Raw genomic sequence first — 18988 nt, forward strand, 5'->3', positions numbered from 1 at the left:
CAAACTCTTCTATATTAGAAATTCTAAATCTTCCTCGCCGGTCTCCAGATGTATTAAACATGCTAACTTACATGTAGGCGATTTCGATCCATTCAATGTATAGAAGTATTAGAATATGGCAATGTCTGTGCTAATATTATTTGCATAATCCTTATACACAAATTGGTAGCATGGATCAACTCCTTTCCCTAATATTTTATAGTTTTAATCCTTGTAAATTAATTATTGTAATCTATGTTCTTTATTTTGTTGTTAACTCAAGTATTTAATTGTACCATAGTTGTTCATTTTAATGTAATAAACAATTTAACTGTAAGTATGTGTGTTCCTAGACTGAGGAAGGAAATTTTCTAAATATAGTAGGTCACTCAATCTTTTAGTAGAACGACTCTGTCCTCGATTTCCTAAGGATGACAATCATCAGATATTTTTTCAAAGAAGAGAATGCCGCTTAGATAATCATTCATATATTAACATATTGATATCTTTAAAAACTATTGTAATATCCTAATGCTATTTCTTAAATATTGTTTCCTCCTTATTTTCGTGAATATTTCCATTTGTGTAGCGCTTAGCATTTGTTTAGTTTCAATGCTTTGGTCGGCGGGAAGAGGCACATAAGTAAAAGAAAGTCGACTGGACTTTTATTGGCCATTGGCTGTTGTCCAGCACATAAATATAAATAAATAAATAAATAAATAAATTACTATTAATAATAATATTATATTATTATTATTATTATTATTATTATTATTATTATTATTATTACTAATTTATTATTATTACTAATTTATTATTATTACTAATATATTATTATTGCTCTTAATAATACATTATTATTATTATTATTATTATTATTATTTACTTATATTCAAGTTATATAAGTTAGTAAGACACAGGTTTGAGTCACCTTCAAGTTCGTCGATAAATTTCAGAAACACGCTGTGTAACATGTCCACTGTACTACCTTAGGTTACGTGCCATTTTATCTTTCTGATATTTACTTCCTGCGTAATGTCCTTCCCCTAATGGTCTATGTTTTATACTCTTCCACATTAATGTCATGGGCACGAAGAAGCAGCTGTTCTCTTCTGCTTTCCTGAACTTTCCTAATCACATACTCTGAAACACAGTTGAGAAGCAAAGGTGAAAGTGCATTCGCGGGAAACGAACAATACATCAAACAGAAACTGACCTTCACATTCTTTGTAGCTGGTTTCACTGAGATAAATTTTTAACTAGTCAAACTTTCTCTGTCCGGGAATTGCTAGTTCAATAAAACATCTCAAGACTTAACTTCCTGAGTTGTAAGAAGTAAGTCAAGCTATGAAAGCTTCATGAATTTCAGGACGTTTCCAAGATACTGTATCGTCTAATCGACATTTGAGGTCATATGTCTAAAGAACGCATGTGTATATAAAAATGTGATTGTCTAGTCTTAACTAATATATCATTAAAACTAAACAAATGCTAATCACTATACAAATGGAAATAATATTAACGAAAATAAGGCGAAAACAATATTTAACAAATAGCATTAGGATATTACAATATTTTTTAAATATGTCAATAAGCGTCATTCGTTCCTTTGAAAAATATCTGATGATTGTCATCCTTAGGAAATCGAGGTCAGAGTCGTTCTACTAAAAGATGGAGTGACCTACTATATTTAGAAAATTTCCTTCCTCAGTCTAGGAACACACATACTTACAGTTAAATTGTTTATATACCATGGGGGATAATTTATTAAATATTTTTCATAAGTTTAGACATTACAAATAAATTTACCAGAGACCTTAGTTATGAGTAGGCCTACATTCATCTTGGAAAAATTAGCACACGGAACGATATTTATTGCGACTATTAATTTCTCCTAAAGAATGATAAATGAATAGAAAAATATAATAATAATAATTATTATTATTATTTATTTATTTATTATTAATATTTGTGTGCTGAACAACAGCCAGAGGCCAATTACAGTTCAGCACAATACACAAACAGACGATACAAAGGTGCAAAACAAAATAAATAATATCTTAAATATACAAAAACATACATAAATAAAATTGTGAACAAGAACAGTAAAAACTAATAATTAAAACGAAACTATACCTTAAAAGGATCTAAATTGTGCCCATGCAAATTGGCATTTTTTATGCATCTACAGACTGGAGAAAGTGATTTTGAATTTCTGTTATAAAAAATGTTTTGAAATCTTAAACCTTCTTTAGGAATACGAAGGCTGATATTGTTTATGATAGACTCACAATCAATATCACCCTTGATAACTTTGCAAAAAAATTGATAATCAAGATTTAGACGTCTAGCATAAAGGCTACAACAGTTAAAATATTTACAGGTAATCTCATAATTAAAGTCAGAGGAATTGGGTATATATCGAAAAGCATATAAGGAAATAAATTTTCTCTGAATATTTTCCAATTTAACCGAATCGGTTGGAGTAGTGGAATTCCAGGCTACAGATGCATATTCAAGTTTAGATCGAACCAAAGTAAAGTATAGAATTAATAGTGAGTCTGGAGTAGAAAAAGAATAAGTTATAGACCTTATTAAACCAAGTATTCTTATTGAATGATTGTAAATATATTGAACATGATCGTGAAAGTATAATTTAGAATCGAGTAGTACACCAAGATCTTTAATAGAATTTTTCCTAATAATACAGACGTTATTAAGAGAATAATTAAATTTTATGGAAGTAGTTTTTCGAGAGTACGAAATGACAAAAGTTTTTGTTTCATTAATTTTCATTCCATTATTGTCAGATCAAAGTTCAATAGAGTTAATATCATTATGAAGAGTTTTGACAATCGGCAGAACTATATATTGAGCGAAAGATTTTGAGATCAGCAAATAACAGGTAGTTTGAACTTATTCTTTTACATACGTCATCAATAAATAATAATAATAATAATAATAATAATAATAATAATAATAATAATAATAATAATAATGAAATTATTTGCATCATAATACCACTAATTATATTATATTGACATCAATAATTTTTAATATTAAATGTCAAATGGCTTAATAGAATCAGTAAAAGTGTGTATATATATATTACATCATACGTGCAAGAGAATTGATTATTAAAAAGAGAGATTGATTACAAATGTAATCCGCGTGAGTACTGATGTCACAAATTATGGCGGGAGCAATGGAGGGTTAATACAAAAATGTTTAGCATTGATCTTATCACTTTCTGCATACATCTAGTGATTGTTCAGTTCGATCTTCATAAAATTCTACTACTTCTCCATTATCGTCATACTATTGTCTTGGTCACTCTGAATGTCGTGAGGAAATCACTATAACTTTCCTCGACATATCGTATACATCCAGATTTCTGTTATTCAATCTTCGAGGAAATTATGAAATGCGAAACTACAGCATTTGTCGAAACTATACCATTTCCGGATAACTGTCCTCGATTGAACAAAAATATTTCATTGTTTTATTGACGAAAGAGCCATTGTGTGATTTCGAAACTTGGAATATTTACACAGTTTTGACCCGATGCAAAAACAAAAATTTTTTTAGCATTACGCGGAAAATATAAAGTCTAAAACCACTATAAATAATTTCTATAAAGAAAGCATTTACTTCCATAATTCCGTTACCAACACACAAGCATTCTGAATAATTCAACAAAGAAAAATGTTCCTTGGTTTGAAATGAAGTAGAAATGCTGTAATGTTATGCAACATCTAGACAGCTGCATGATGCATCGTTTCCTTGTATTCTGCAGGAGAATAAAGATTTTAAACGCCTTGAAGTATCTTGCTCTCTTTTATTACTCTGGGAAATGTTTTCTATAACCTGGAGGAGTTTTAAATTATTTCTAAGACAAAACAGTAGTGAAAGAAGATGATGCTTAAATAAAAGATAAGAGTGCCAGTCCGCCACTGCATTGTGTGTCTGTCTACCTGACTGCAGTCTTATACGCCACGACTCATCCATTACGTCAGACGCTTCGTAACGTCGACGAAGATAGCGGACCGCCCGTCTGTCCTCTGGTTTTCCTTTAGAACGGATAAAACATGGGTGTACAGACCACGATTTTACGACTGCGTGGAATTCTTCATTCAAGTTTAAAGTTGGATTCAAGGCTTTGTGGCCTTTACATGGCACCATAGAATATTCAGCAAGTAGAAATGAGCGCGTTACAGAGTTAAAACGTATGATCCTTGGAATCCAGTTGACTCATTACCGCAGATAGGATTAGCATGCAGTTATTAATCGACAATTCTAGAGTTCGAGGCTAGAGACCCTTTCATTCATAGTCTATCGGAGAAACCGATGTTCAGTTCAGGACTTTTATTTCTCTTAGAGGAATTGCATAAAAAATAATCTCAATTAACCACTTCCCTGATTAACCCGAGTTAACTCGGGTTGCTAACTTGTATCAAAATTTATTAACCCGAGTTAACTCGTTTGAGTCCCATTTTCGTTGCTAAGGATTATATCCCGAATATATACGTTTCTATTCTTTCATTAAACTTTTCCTTACTAGATGGCTACAGAAGTTAGTGATATTGCTATATCTGGTGGTGTTTTTGTACTTCTTCCTTGCGAGTGGAATTCTATGCTCATATAGCATTCACACACAGTAGATGCTAGTTAGTTTTGGCTGTTTCTATTTGTGTTTAGTGTTTTGTGTGCTGTTTTGCGTAAAGATGGATCAAGTTAGTGATTCCGAAACTTTAGATCAGGAATATATTCCTGTAGAAGATTGGGAAATGAAACATCGGTAACAGAATACGAAGTTATAGACCAACAAACAAATTCAGATCAGTTGATGTCGCGTCTTTTCGACAGTGGTTTGAATAGATGACATCTGGCACCATTTCTTCTGCACCTCCGAGGTCCCCATTCCCTGAAATTTTAACATTGTTTCTGATAACGATAATTCTCAATTTTTTAAATTATTCTTTAATAATGTCCTCATCAACATTATATTCGAGGAGACGATTCGGCATGCTAATAAGTGTTCACAGAATGCTGAAAATAATTCGTGGCGGCCTACTACAGACTCTGAAATACGTGTATTTTTGGGCATAGTGATACTGCAGAACATTATTCACAAACCTGAATAACAGATGTACTGGTACAAATATTCAATGACTGCTACACTATTCTTCCCAAAACGCTCTCATATAGGAGAGCAGATACTACTGTCCGGAATGCAATGTGCCACCGTGCGTAATACCCTGCTTTCGAGTCCATCACACGACAAGCAACATTTAACGCCTTGATAACAGCACTGTTATTGTACCTCATAAATTAATCCATAAAAACATAAGTTGGTAAATAGTTCAGGAGAAAATCAGAGTGGGACAACTACCAGAGCTGGAATCAAGATGCACGAGGTAACTCGGGATAATAATTCAGGTATGAATGTATGTCTATTTCATAATGATTTTTAGGTATGTAAGAAAATTAGTGATGTACAGTGATTCTGCAATATTAAATGACCTCTTTACGAAAATAAAAAAATATGACACTTTTTTCACAAAACTGGTAAAGTATATAGTAAGGGAAGAGGTTAAGACATCAGTCATACTTAACTGCGAATTTTTGGTTGTATAAGTACTAAATTAAAGATCTCGGTATAAAAGCTGATAAAGTCCAGAAATGAAAATTTTACAGGAGATAAAAATAACGTTCTACAAAAATTAAATGTGCATTAATTTTAAACTGTTTTCTGACACGATAATTTAATTTCTTTTTTAATTTTCTCTGAGTAAATGATTTTATAGGGCTAAGAACCCATCACCGTAGAAAATAGCTTGTTACGAATCCCTACAATAAGCCTCGGAATGGGACTGATTCTTTGGCACGACCACAGCAAAGGAATAAGGTTATGATATTTGGCACTTGGAACTTAACTAGTCTTTATAGAAACTTCGTGGGAGTACAAGAGGTTAGGTTAGATGGGATTGGCATATCACAAATAGGAGATTACTTGTTCTATTATGGGGAAGGAAACAGTAATCACCAGGGAAAGGATTTATATGTAAATACATATTTACTTATAAAGCTAATATAATTTATATTTTGCATTATCTTTATGTTTCACAATGTGTAGGGTTGAAAAATCCTACTTTTATTTTCCATATTTTTCCATATTTTAGAGTTTAGTACATATTTTCGTTAATTTCCATATATTTTCCATATTTCATATAAAACAGTCCATATTATATTAGGTTTAACAATAAAACAAAACAAAATTCCATTAACTTTTAAAAATACATTTCAACAATAGAGATTTAAACACATGTTCAGTAATCCCTTTAACATCAGAGTTATTTGAAAATTAGCAGTCCTATCAACAATGGGAAAGTAAGTTACAAAACTGTATTAATTTAATTTAAAATTTTTAACAGACTTCAGTTGTGCAGCTCAACAGTTAAATGCCAGTCAGAGTACACATAGGTTCAGTTTTGTAAATCATACTATAAAGACGGTAAATATGCCAAAAGTACGTCATTCAGTCAATTTAAAATCAAAACTAACAAGTTACATTTCAGAATTTAAAGAAGATGGTTTATCAACTGACAATAAAATATTATTTTGTAATTTGTGTCAGTGTGCAGTATCATCTACACAAAAGTTCCTGGTGCAACAACACATTACAACTAGTAAACATCAGGCCAACAAACAACTAAATTCCAAGCAGAGACAATTGTTTTTAACACAACCAACAACATCGAATGTAAGATCTGAGTTTAACATCGACCTGTGCCGTTCTCTCATCTCTGCTGATATTCCTCTCTACAAACTAAAGAATAAGGTCTTCAGGGAATTCCTTGAAAAATATACTCAACATACAATCCCGGATGAGTCAACACTTAGGAAGACGTATGCTCCATCCATCTACGATGAGACAATACAGAAGATAAGAGATGAAATTAAAGATAGTTCAATTTGGGTTTCCATTGATGAGACTCCCGACAAAGAAGGTAGACTTGTTGGTAATGTAGTTATCGGTTTGTTAAGTGAACAATATTCTGAACGAATTCTTTTACATTGTGATGTTCTAGAAAAGTGCAATAACAAAACTATAGTTAAACTGTTCAACGAAGCTATGGGTATCCTGTGGCCAAAGGGTATTATGTACGATAATGTGTTATTCTTTATTAGCGATGCTGCCCCTTATATGGTCAAAGCTGGACAAGCATTATCTGTTGTATATCCTAAATTGACTCATTTTACTTGTGTGGCGCATGCATTTCATCGTGTGGCAGAAGTGGTCAGAGACAATTTCCCTAAAGTAGATTTGTTGATTTCATCAGTGAAAAAAGTATTTCTCAAAGCTCCCAGTAGAGTTAACGTGTTGAAAGAAATGCACCCTGAAATTCCATTGCCACCAAAGCCAATTTTAACTAGATGGGGTACATGGCTAGAAGCAGTTGAATATTATGCCGAACATATAGACTCTATTAACAATGTTCTCCTTGCATTGGACTCTGAAGATGCAGTCTCAATTGATACTGCGAAAACAGTTACCTGTGACATAAGTGTGAAGAATGACTTAGCTCACATTCAGCATACATTTTCATGCATCATAAAAACGCTCAAAAGTCTCCAAAATAGGCACCTTTCACTATCTGAAAGTTTTGAAATTATAAATAGTACTGTGGAACAACTGAATCGTGGTAGAGGTAAAGTTGCAGATGCAGTAAGAGCTAAGGTGGACACTGTACTTTCAAAAAACCCTGGATATGAAGAACTACAAAAGGTTGTTGCTGTGATGAGTGGTGAATCAACAGTGAAGATTAACTTGGACTTATCCCCAGCAGACATTGTGAAATTGAATTATGTACCAGTTACTTCTTGTGACGTCGAACGCTCTTTTAGTCAGTATAAATCTATCCTCAGAGACAATAGAAGAAGATTCACTTTTCAGCACTTGAAAGAAATGTTTGTAACCTATTGTTATGGTAACAGACAATAAAAATTGTGTTTTGTTGAAACTACATTGGAAGATAAGGTAAGTCCATTATATTTTTTGTTTAGTTTGATTAAAATGTACCAATATTTAACGTACATAGTCATTTTTTTTATAATTTTAAGTCCATATTTAATTCCATATTTTGGTAAAAATCCATATTTAATTCCATATTTTGGTAAAAATAACTACATATATATTTACATATTTCATATATTTTTAGTCCATATAAATCCGTTCCCTGGTAATCACCAATTAGGAACAGGATTCTTTGTTCATAAAATAATAAAATCAGCAGTAAAAAAGGTCGAATTTATCAGTGACAGGTTATCATATTTAGTACTTAAATGCAGATGGTAAACGCATTGTATTCTTCACCTGACATAATTAGGAACATTAAATCCAGACGTTTGAGATGGGCAGGGCATGTAACACGTATGGGCGAATCCAGAAATGCATATAGAGTGTTAGTTGTGAGGCCGGAGGGAAAAAGACCTTTGGGGAGGCCGAGACGTAGATGGAAGAATAATATTAAAATGAATTTGAGCGAGATTGGATATGATGATAGAGAGTGGATTAATCTTGCACTGGATAGGGACCGATGGTGGGCTTAAGTGAGGGCGGCAATGAGCCTTCGGGTTCCTTAAAAGCCATTTGTAAGTAAGTAAGTAAGTAAGTAAGTAAGTGATTTTATATGAATAACTACAGACGTTCATTGAAATATCTCTGTGTCTTCCTGAAAGTAACGCTTCTGTGTGAATAAGTATTTTAATTCTTTAAGTTGCGTGAAAATAATACAAGTGCATGACAAACTAACAGACATTTTAAAAGTAGTTTCCTCATAAATGCCGGTATCTGTTTTCGAAAATTGTGAAACAAATCTGGAACCTTAGATTAAAGTGTAAACCAATTGTTGACATGTGGCGTCCTTGGGATTCTGTGTCTTGAAATATTGATAGTGATGATGAAAATGAACGTTGTGTCTCTCCAATTTGACGTGGATAACCCATACATACACAGTCAGCTGAAATCATTAAAAATGTGTTTACATATTTTAAGAAGGGAGGAAGACAATACCATGACGTACAGTAGAACCTCTATTATCCGTGGTAATGAAGGGGATGGACTGAACGGTTAATCGAAAAATCGGATAATCCGTACGTGGAAGATTTTGTAATATCCTCCATGGTCTTGTATTTAACTCGCTAGGTAGTGAATCAGAAGTTCACTAATTTAAGTCTGGTTTTCAACAAAGGGTTTTTAAGGGGCAAAGAAACTCCTTGTGATAAATGTCTCGGGAAAGATAGGAATAATGGAGGTCTCATGTTGTTGATTTAGTCTACATACTTTTTTTTTTTACACTTTATTCTTGTTTTTTTATTAAACCGCGCAGTTGTACCTCCAATCTCATATTCTGATCCGGGATGAGTCACAGTTTTCCTTTTTCAAACCACTCAATTATTTACACTTTTTTCTATACTTAGCACAACACGTTTTCTGTTGACACACTTGGAAGACATTTTATATAGAAGTTATAAAGAACGGCAATTCGAACAGTAGTCAATACTGTGTAACGATAAAATCTCGTAATAACTAATAATTTCTAGAAAAAGTACGCAGGACCTACTAATATAGTGTCCAAAGCAGTACTTCATATAAGTTATATAATTTCTGAAGCAAAAAGGGGGGAAAAAAGAGCGGGAAATAGACAGTCGGATAATCCACCAATCGGTTAATAGGGTTCTACTGCTTGCAAAAACTTGGTTTCAACTCATATGCGGAGAATAGAATAACCTACTGAATAGCCTCTTCTTCAAATAAAGTGTTGCAACAGCGCTTGGTTTTTTTGTAACTGTCGCCTACCGATACGCTTCACTGGCTTCAACCTGGACAGATACAGCCCCTTCCCAATGGCTAAAAGTAAGTTATTCACAGCGATTCATTATGGCAGAGTGAGTAAGGTCATCGCTTGGAATGACGCACAATGAAGAACAAACACTCGAACACGCATCGGCTAGGTTTTGCAGGCAGAATTACTACCATCTGAGTCGCAACAATTAAAATTCTCTTTGAAAACGAAATGGCCGTCATATTTTATTATATTAATTAATGACACAATTATTCAGAAATGAAATGCAATGACAACTTACCGCCGATAAACCATGGTAAAGACAGTAATTGAGTAAAATTCTACGTAAACACGATAGCATTTTAAAATGAGACTGTATAAGATCGTGAATAACTTATACAAGTCTATATAAAGCATTGTGGTCTTATGCAAAATTATAACACAAGTTCAACACAACACTACAGTGCCGTGAGAGAAAACAGGAATGCAGAACCGTAAACTAATTGTAAGGGATATTTATCACTACCACCGCAAGACCTCGAAATTAGACTCTGCTACAAGCAAAATAATTTACTAAGCCAATTTCATTCACTTGTATACTTCTGAAGTGCCCCCTGTAGTAATGCTCCTTGTCTTTCTTAGTGATATCACACTGTTCTCAGTATTTGAGCAGATTTGTAAAGCGAATTTGTGATATCTAACTCCATTTTGTCCAAATTAATAATCACAAACATACAGTACACACTATTATTTTTAAAAAATTGTAAAATTGATTTCTTCAAAATTAGGTAATTTCGGAATGTGTAGCCTACTTTATTTCTTTCAGGTGTTAAAATTAGGTTACCTTGTTGACTAGTTTCAGTCTGCTGTAGGCTATCTTCAGAACTGAGTGGTCCTGGTTTTAGCGACTTCTGGTTGCCCTTCCTGTGGGGGTGTGTTTGTGTAATGTATTGTGGTTTCAAATGTTGGTACTACACAAAGACACTCCAACAGGAAGAGCAATCAGAAGACGCGAAAACCAGGACCACCCAGTTCTGAGGATAGAGTACAACAGGCTGATAATAGTCAACAAGGTAACCTAGTTTTAACACGTGAAGGAAATAAATTATATATTCCGAAGTGATATAGTGTTAAAATGTATGTAATCAAGATGTATTAAGTAGGCCTAATTGTTGAAATTTTACATGTAGGACTATACGAATGTTTCTTTAGGGATTGTTATTGTTGGTTAGTCAACTGTCCGACGACAGATCTGAACCTCACAAGTGATACCAAGAAGACTCCACTTATGAGGCAACTAGGCCAGGGGATAATGGGATAGAGTGGCCAGTTCCTTTCCCCCCTCCGTTGCCTACATCGCCCACTGGCTACATATTGCACTAGCCAGACTTCAGATGCCTACAAACAATATCTTCCTCTGATACATATCGTCAAGTGAGATGTACTGCCTGATAATAGATGTACATATCAGCCAGAACCTCAATCAGAGGATACTTCAGGGATTAGTAATTTTATTTCAACCCTCACTCCCCCAAGCTTTTTAGCACCTTTCTTACACCAAGCGGGGTAGTTGAAATAGTTGAGTAAATGTTTATTTATTTTCAAATGCTTAAAGCATTTTTTTATTATTTAGTGACATTATATTACCTTTATTTATTTATTATACGAAAATTATTTATATATCTATATGTCAGCTTGTCTGTCTGTCTGTTTGTCTACTTACCCACCTACAGTATATACCTGCCTGTTTGCCTGTTCGTTCATATGTCTGTCTGTCTCCGTCTGTCCGCCCCTCTGTCCGTCTGTCCGTCTGTCAGTCCCTTTGTCCATCTATGTATCCGTCTGTCCGTCCTTGTGCCCGTCTGTTCCTCCTCCTTCCGCGTGTCCGTCCGTCCGTCCGTCGCACTATCCATCCATCTGTATGTCCGTCTGTCACTACAACATAAAAATAACTTAAATAAAATTTACGAATAATGTGACAAATTTCCATAGCATACCAAGGGGAGTAATCTAACTACCTCAGGCGGTTTTTAAACAATATTGCTAACAAAAATATGAAAAGCAAGTATACAATGTATTGTTGCAATATGAGAAGCTTATTCAACAAAACCACAAAGCCACAAATGCCTGTTGTAGCGCACATTGATTTTATACACCAATATTATAGCTGGGATAACCAGCTTAAGGGGAAACTATGGTGAAATCATGCTGAAACATTAAGAAAATCCACTTTTTTTTGTTTTTATGATCGTAATTTTATTTGAGACTGTTCTAAATGATCTAACCATATAATCACATGTGGGCAAACATACGGTCCGCGAGTGAGTTGAGAGAAATGTTTTTTTATTGTTCTGTATACTAGGCTTTGGACAATGAAAAATATCACTTCGAAACTATTCCAGTAATTTCCTCATATTAACACAGTAAAGAAGTTATTAAGTTAATCAGTGAAACTTGTTTTTTTTAATACTCTTTTCTCGGCTTCAGAATTTTAAGCAGTTTATAAAATAAAAATGCTCTTTGCACAACAGTTATTCTTAGATTGGTGCGAAACTTCTCACAAAGGTCAATTAAATGTCGATAAATAAAATGTAATTAGCATTTATGTGAAATATTAATTTTACTTGAGGAGAAAAATTCGCTCCGGCGCCGGGGATCGAACCCGGGTCCTTGGTTCTCCGTACCAAGCGCTCTGACCACTGAGCTACGCCGAATTAAATCCACAGCACCGGATCGAAACTTCCTCCTTCAGTGTTTTCCCTTTGTGGCCTGACTCCAAGTTAGGCATATATATGTTGACATATATGTCTAGTGTCAACTGCCGTTATACTAGGAGCGCACTCAGTTGAGTGACTTATTTGGCTGGGATTCCGCAGTTATGATGCACTGCTAGCTATGAGAATATTATGATTTTTTTCTATTAATTTGTCCTACAGAAAAATCTCTGTAATGTTGACAGGCCACAAAGGGAAAACACTGAAGGAGAAAGGTTCGATCCGTTGCTGTGGATTGAATTCGGCGTAGCTCAGTGGTCAGAGCGCTTGGTACGTAGAACCAAGGACCCGGGTTCGATCCCAGGCGCCGGAGCGAATTTTTCTCCTCAAATATTAATTGTCAACATTACAGAGATTATTCTGTAGAACAAATTAATAAAAAATTCATAAAATTGAAATATTAATATTAAGTTCTTTCGGGGCATATCCATTGCACTTAGATTAACATATGCTGTAATAGTAAATTCGTGAAAATTAAAAATTTATTGTCTCTCTCTGTTTAGACTGAACTTATCAAACTGATTTATTTTAACTCCCATGAATATATTTTGAAGCTTTTGAGCAAATACGAAATGAAAATTTTGAAAACTCTGACGTGACATGAATATAAAATATACTAAAAAACATATAAGTTAATTTCAAAATTCTTAGCCCTAATGGCACCAAATTTTATACAGATAGTATTGTAGACCTGTTTATGTAGTTAACATTTCACAAATTTTGGATGAAAATTGCGGAAGTTTTAAAGATCATATAATGCCCCCTTAAGTAAGGGAATACATGGTCTCTGACAGGCTATTTCCGCACAATGCAATGCCAAATTGCCGTATATCTACCTGAAGTATAGGAAGACGGCAGAGCATTTAGAGGTCTACTTTCTTTTGTTTACATTGGTAAAGGCTGGTCCACGATAAACCGGGAGCGAAAACGTTTAAATTTCACAAGCTTAGATAGGTGCTTCCATTTCATCAGTTTCTTTTACTGCTAACCAAAATAAACCAGTTGTCGTATTTGTTAGCACTCGAAATTCGAAAGAAAGTTGGTGAAAGAGTTCAACCTGACATTTAGAAAAACACTATAAGCCACTAGAATTTGTAGTATTAGGGAAAAATGAAGTGAATATAGGTTAAATGGGTCCGTCTTCTTGCTTATCAAGTAATGTATAGTCTTAATTACTAACTATGTCACATTTATTGATTGCATTAACGTTTTCGGCAATTATTTGCCATCAGATCATCATAAGTGTCATGTTATACACACTGAATACTATTACGAAATATAAGGTAAATGAAGTAATATTCGGGGAAACAAACATAGTTACCGCTTGACTAGATAAATGTTACATTATAATTATTAGATGTACACTGACTCAGCTGTTTACTTAAACAATGTTTTCATATTATCATAAATGTTAAGAATTATTAAATTATGACGTGAAATAATTACATATATTATTGAATTTTCATGTGGAAGTGTTGTGTTCCATCTAATGCATAAATTGAAACAAGCAGGTTACGAACATGCTTAATGCTAAGTAATTACCACGGTCTACTATATACAGTCACGAAGCTTGAGTTTTGAGGGTGCTAGAAACAATAGACTGTGACGGTACTATTTTGCATTGCCTGTAATGAGGCGATATTAGCGATCCTAGTGCTGAGCAACTATCTAATGTTTGCATATTTAATACGTATTGAGCTTCGCGACTGTATATATTAGACTGTGTAATTACTACATTTGGAAAATTCTGCTATTGAGAATTACATATACATATGTCAAGTGATCACCCAATTGTATTGCATTTTATCAATAAATGTTAAAATTAAACACAGAATGAAATGTTAAACAATTACATATGCTATTGATAAAATGATATACCATTGGGTGATCACTTGACGTATGAAGTGTTCGGGGGGAAAACGATGAATGTCACATTTCTGTTAAGGATTACATAATGATCTAATTGAGTCTATAACTGCAAGATGTAGTGTTGTTTCTATAGAAAATGAAGGAAATGATTTCTGTATTCGTGGTGATAATTCTCCTTTTTACCATTTTTTTTATAAGAACAACATTAAATTTCGCAGTGATTCATTGAATTAGATAATGACATCAACCTTAAGAAAACTGTGAAATTCATCGTTTTACCCGCGAACTCTTCATATGTATATCTAATTCTCAATAGCAGAGTTTTTCAAACATAGTAAATACTTAGCATTAAGAATTTTCGTAACCTGCTTGTTTCAATTTATGCATTACAAGGAACACAACACTTCCACATGAAAATTCAATAATATATGTAATTATTTCACGTCATAATTTAATTCGTGTCCATTCCTAACTTACTTACTTACTCATTGGTTTTAAGGAACCCGGAGGTTCATTGCCGCCCTCACATAAGCCCGCCATTGATCCCTATCCTGAGCAAGATTAATCCAGTCTCTACCATCATATCCCACTTCCCTCAAATCCATTTTAATATTATCCTCCCATCTACGTCTTGGCCTCCCCAAAGGTCTTTTGCCCTCCGGCCTCCCAACTAACACTCTATATGCATTTCTGGATTCGCCCATACGTGCTACATGCCCTGCCCATCTCAAGCGTCTGGATTTAATGTTCCTAATTATGTCAGGTGAAGAATACAATGCGTGCAGCTCTGCGTTGTGTAACTTTCTCCATTCTCCTGAAACTTCATCCCGCTTAGCCCCAAATATTTTCCTAAGAATCTTATCCTCAAACACCCTTAATCTCTGTTCCTTTCTCAAAGTGAGAGTCCAAGCTTCACAACCATATAGAACAACTGGTAATATAACTGTTTTATAAATTCTAACTTTCAGATTTTTTGACAGCAGACTAGATGACAAAAGCTTCTCAACCGAATAATAACAGGCATTTCCCATATTTATTCTGCGTTTAATTTCCTCCTGAGTGTCATTTATATTTTTGTTACTCTTGCTCCAAGATATTTGAATTTTTCCACCTCTTCGAAGGATAAATCTCCAATTTTTATATTTCCATTTCGTACAATATTCTGGTCACGAGACATAATCATATACTTAGTCTTTTCGGGATTTACTTCCAACCCTATCGCTTTACTTGTTTCAAGTAGAATTTCTGTGTTTTCCCTAATCGTTTGTGGATTTTCTCCTAACATATTCACGTCATCCGCATAGACAAGTAGCTGATGTAACCCGTTCAATTCCAAACCCTCTCTGTTATCCTGAACTTTCCTAATGGCATATTCTAGAGCGAAGTTAAAAAGTAGAGGTGACAATGCATCTCCCTGCTTTAGCCCGCAGTGAATTGGAAAAGCATCAGATAGAAACTGGCCTATACGGACTCTGCTGTATGTTTCACTAAGACACATTTTAATTAATCGAACTAGTTTCTTGGGAATACCAAATTCAATAAGAATATCATATAAAACTTCTTTCTTAACCGAGTCATACGCCTTTTTTAAATCTATGAATAACTGATGTACTGTACCCTTAAACTCCCATTTTTTCTCCAATATCTGTCGAATACAAAAAATCTGATCAATAGTCGATCTATTACGCCTAAAACCACACTGATGATCCCCAATAATTTCATCTACATATGGAGTTAATCTTGTCAAAAGGATATTCGACAAAATATTGTACGACGTCAACAAAAGTGATATTCCTCGAAAGTTACTACAGTTAACCTTGTCCCCCTTCTTAAAAATAGGTACGATTATTATGGACTCCTTCCATTGTTCTGGTACAATTTCCTTTTCCCAAATTGCAATTAGGAGTTTATAAATTTCGCTAGATAATGTCCTTCCACCCTCTTGTATTAATTCTGCTGGAATTTGATCAATACCTGGAGACTTGTACTTTTTCAGATTTTCTATTGCAATTTCGACTTCAGAAAGTGTGGGTTCCGGTATAAATGGCTCAGCAGTTTGTATTTGAATTTCGTCCCGATCATTTCTATTTGGGTCCATTCCTAACATTTATGATAATATGAAAACTTTTTTTAAGTAAACAGCTGAGTCAGTGTACATCTAATTATAATGTAACATTTATCTAGTCAAGCGGTAACTATATTTGTTTGCCCGAATATTTCTTCATTCAACTTATATTTGTAATTAGTATTCAGTGTGTATAACATGACACTTATGATGATCTGATGATGACAAATAATTGTCGAAAACTTTAATCCAATCAATAAATGTGACATAATTAATAACTAAGACTACACATTACTTGATAAGCAAGAAGACGGACCCATTTAACCTACAATCACTTAACTTAATTCTTATCTGTCCACACCACCTTTTCAAAATGAAAATATTAGGGAAAAATGGTTAGGTTTCACCCTTACGGTATTAAGTAAGCTAACCCGGACTATAATCTCCAGCTAATTTGAATAATAAACTGATATTCCCCTTTGCTCTTTTTTCTTCATTAATTATCCTGTGATTAAGACCCCACATCACTATGGTATTTTAAAGTTGCTTAGTATTGTTCTCTCTTTTATCCCACAGTTACAATACATGCCACGACATGTCCGGCTGCGTTATCCTGTAGGTAACGAAACGACAACTTTATTGTCACGTGCCGCCTAAATGACAGATCGAGGACACCATGTTCCTGTGCTTAAAATGATCGCCTATATCCAACCTATCATCACTAAACATTTCAGTACAGTACTTATTTTTGAAATACTCTGTAAGCCTATAACTGATTGTGTTCAATCAAAATTGGCTACACGCTGTTGATTGGCATGTTAATAATTTATATAAATTAATTAAGTTGTCATTAGCATTTATAGGATCTATGTTTTACATTGCTTTTACCATTTGTATGCTATTAATTCAGGAAATGTAATTTATTCAGTGCATTAAAGCTGAATTACAATGCTGGCTGTACACTTCTCATTTAAGGTTTCCCAGTTTCGTTCCATTTATCAGACGTTGTTGCCTTTATTTTTAATTTCGAGTGATATACTAGGTGTAATAATTAGGGACCGGATTTTTATGTAATGCATGTGAAACATGTACATATTTATGTAAGAAAAATAAGCTGAATATGTACCAAAATATGTAAATCATCAAAATATTTAATATCAATATCTGGCAGGTATAGGATAAGTAAAACTCTCCAGTTGTGATTTCATAGAGCACCCGACTTTTTTACCGCACACTTGACACATTACTATTTTTCCATCTGTAGTAAAAGCTTCGTCCATCGAAATCCATGATTTACTTTTTTTTGCGTTAGGATGAAGATACAGGGGCCATTTTAGTTGGTTAAAAGCAGTAGATAAACTCACTTGCACTTTATTCTGTAAATACTAAAACTAGAGAACTGAGTGAAATTAATGACACAACAGTACTGCAAGCACAGTTTCGCTTTACTGAATTAGGAGAAAATAAGAGTTGTAGGATACATGTATTTTAGCTGCTCCCTGCAAGAAACAAAGTACCTACTAAAATCTCAAACTATAGGCACTTATAAACTGTTGTTTGAAAAGTGACATTCCTGTCTCATTCGGAAGGGTATGATTATTCCAGCAGAGAACCATACTTTCTAATTGCTCGGAAAATACCATTTCCGTATAGGTCTACTAAATTTAAAGTAAAGAGGTCAAGCAATAACCTGAAAAGCTATTTATTTTAATGTTTCAACATCTTTCCAGTTTGTTCCTTTACTTCAGCTTCTTTTCAAAAGTCGGCTACTTTATTGCGTCTCATGTCAGACTTGACACGGGTTTTCCCTGGAAGGCTTAGGAAGAGGGTGGGTAAGGTTGCGAATTGCATGGGAACGGCTTGTTAAGACGTGTGCAGAACAATTATACTTCGAGACAAATCATGTCGTCCTCGTCCCACTCCACCGCATGAAGGCAAGGCTACTTTCTGAGTGATTTTTACAATACAATGTAGTTGTATGAGAAAGGTTGCCTTTTGTTCACTCATAATTACAGTGAGTGGTATGGGGTGAGGGCCTCTGTTACTTCCTGGAACTAAGGACGTTCTGTTTCCTCCCGAAATATTTCCTTTCTTGGGTAGGTAAAAAGACTTTTTAAATCTGTGTATTTCAAATTGTAAACTTCCCCAGCACAAGTTTTTTTCTTTCTTTTTAGAGAAATAAAAATGAATAAAACCCCTAAATATGTTGATTTATGTAATACCAAGCCATAATATGTAATGTGGGGTAAATATGTAAAAATATGTAGTTTAACATTTCAATATATTAATGGTAATTACAAGATTCGCAAAGATTTGTTATTTATATACTGTTAGGTTGATAGGAATATAATATGTAATTACTAGGGAAAGGGATTTGGAGTATTATAAAGAATGGTGAAACGTAGTATAGATATTCGTAGATCAGTGACTGTCAAGCGAGCTGCGTCACAGAG

At 34.0% G+C, this 18988-nt stretch overlaps 1 protein-coding gene and 1 non-coding gene across 2 annotated transcripts in view; one reads left to right on the top strand and one right to left on the bottom strand.

Moving 5' to 3' along the window:
• LOC138693295 (cell adhesion molecule 2-like) overlaps positions 1-18988 on the top strand; it is a 677576-nt gene that overhangs the window by 298747 nt on the left and 359841 nt on the right. The gene's annotated exons all lie outside the window — the stretch shown is intronic.
• TRNAS-GGA (transfer RNA serine (anticodon GGA)) lies at positions 12469-12541 on the bottom strand. Its single transcript has one exon. It is a non-coding gene; the product is annotated as a tRNA-Ser (tRNA).

Source organism: Periplaneta americana, chromosome 17, assembly GCF_040183065.1.
Source record: "Periplaneta americana isolate PAMFEO1 chromosome 17, P.americana_PAMFEO1_priV1, whole genome shotgun sequence".
In the NCBI taxonomy this organism is placed as follows: domain Eukaryota; kingdom Metazoa; phylum Arthropoda; class Insecta; order Blattodea; family Blattidae; genus Periplaneta; species Periplaneta americana.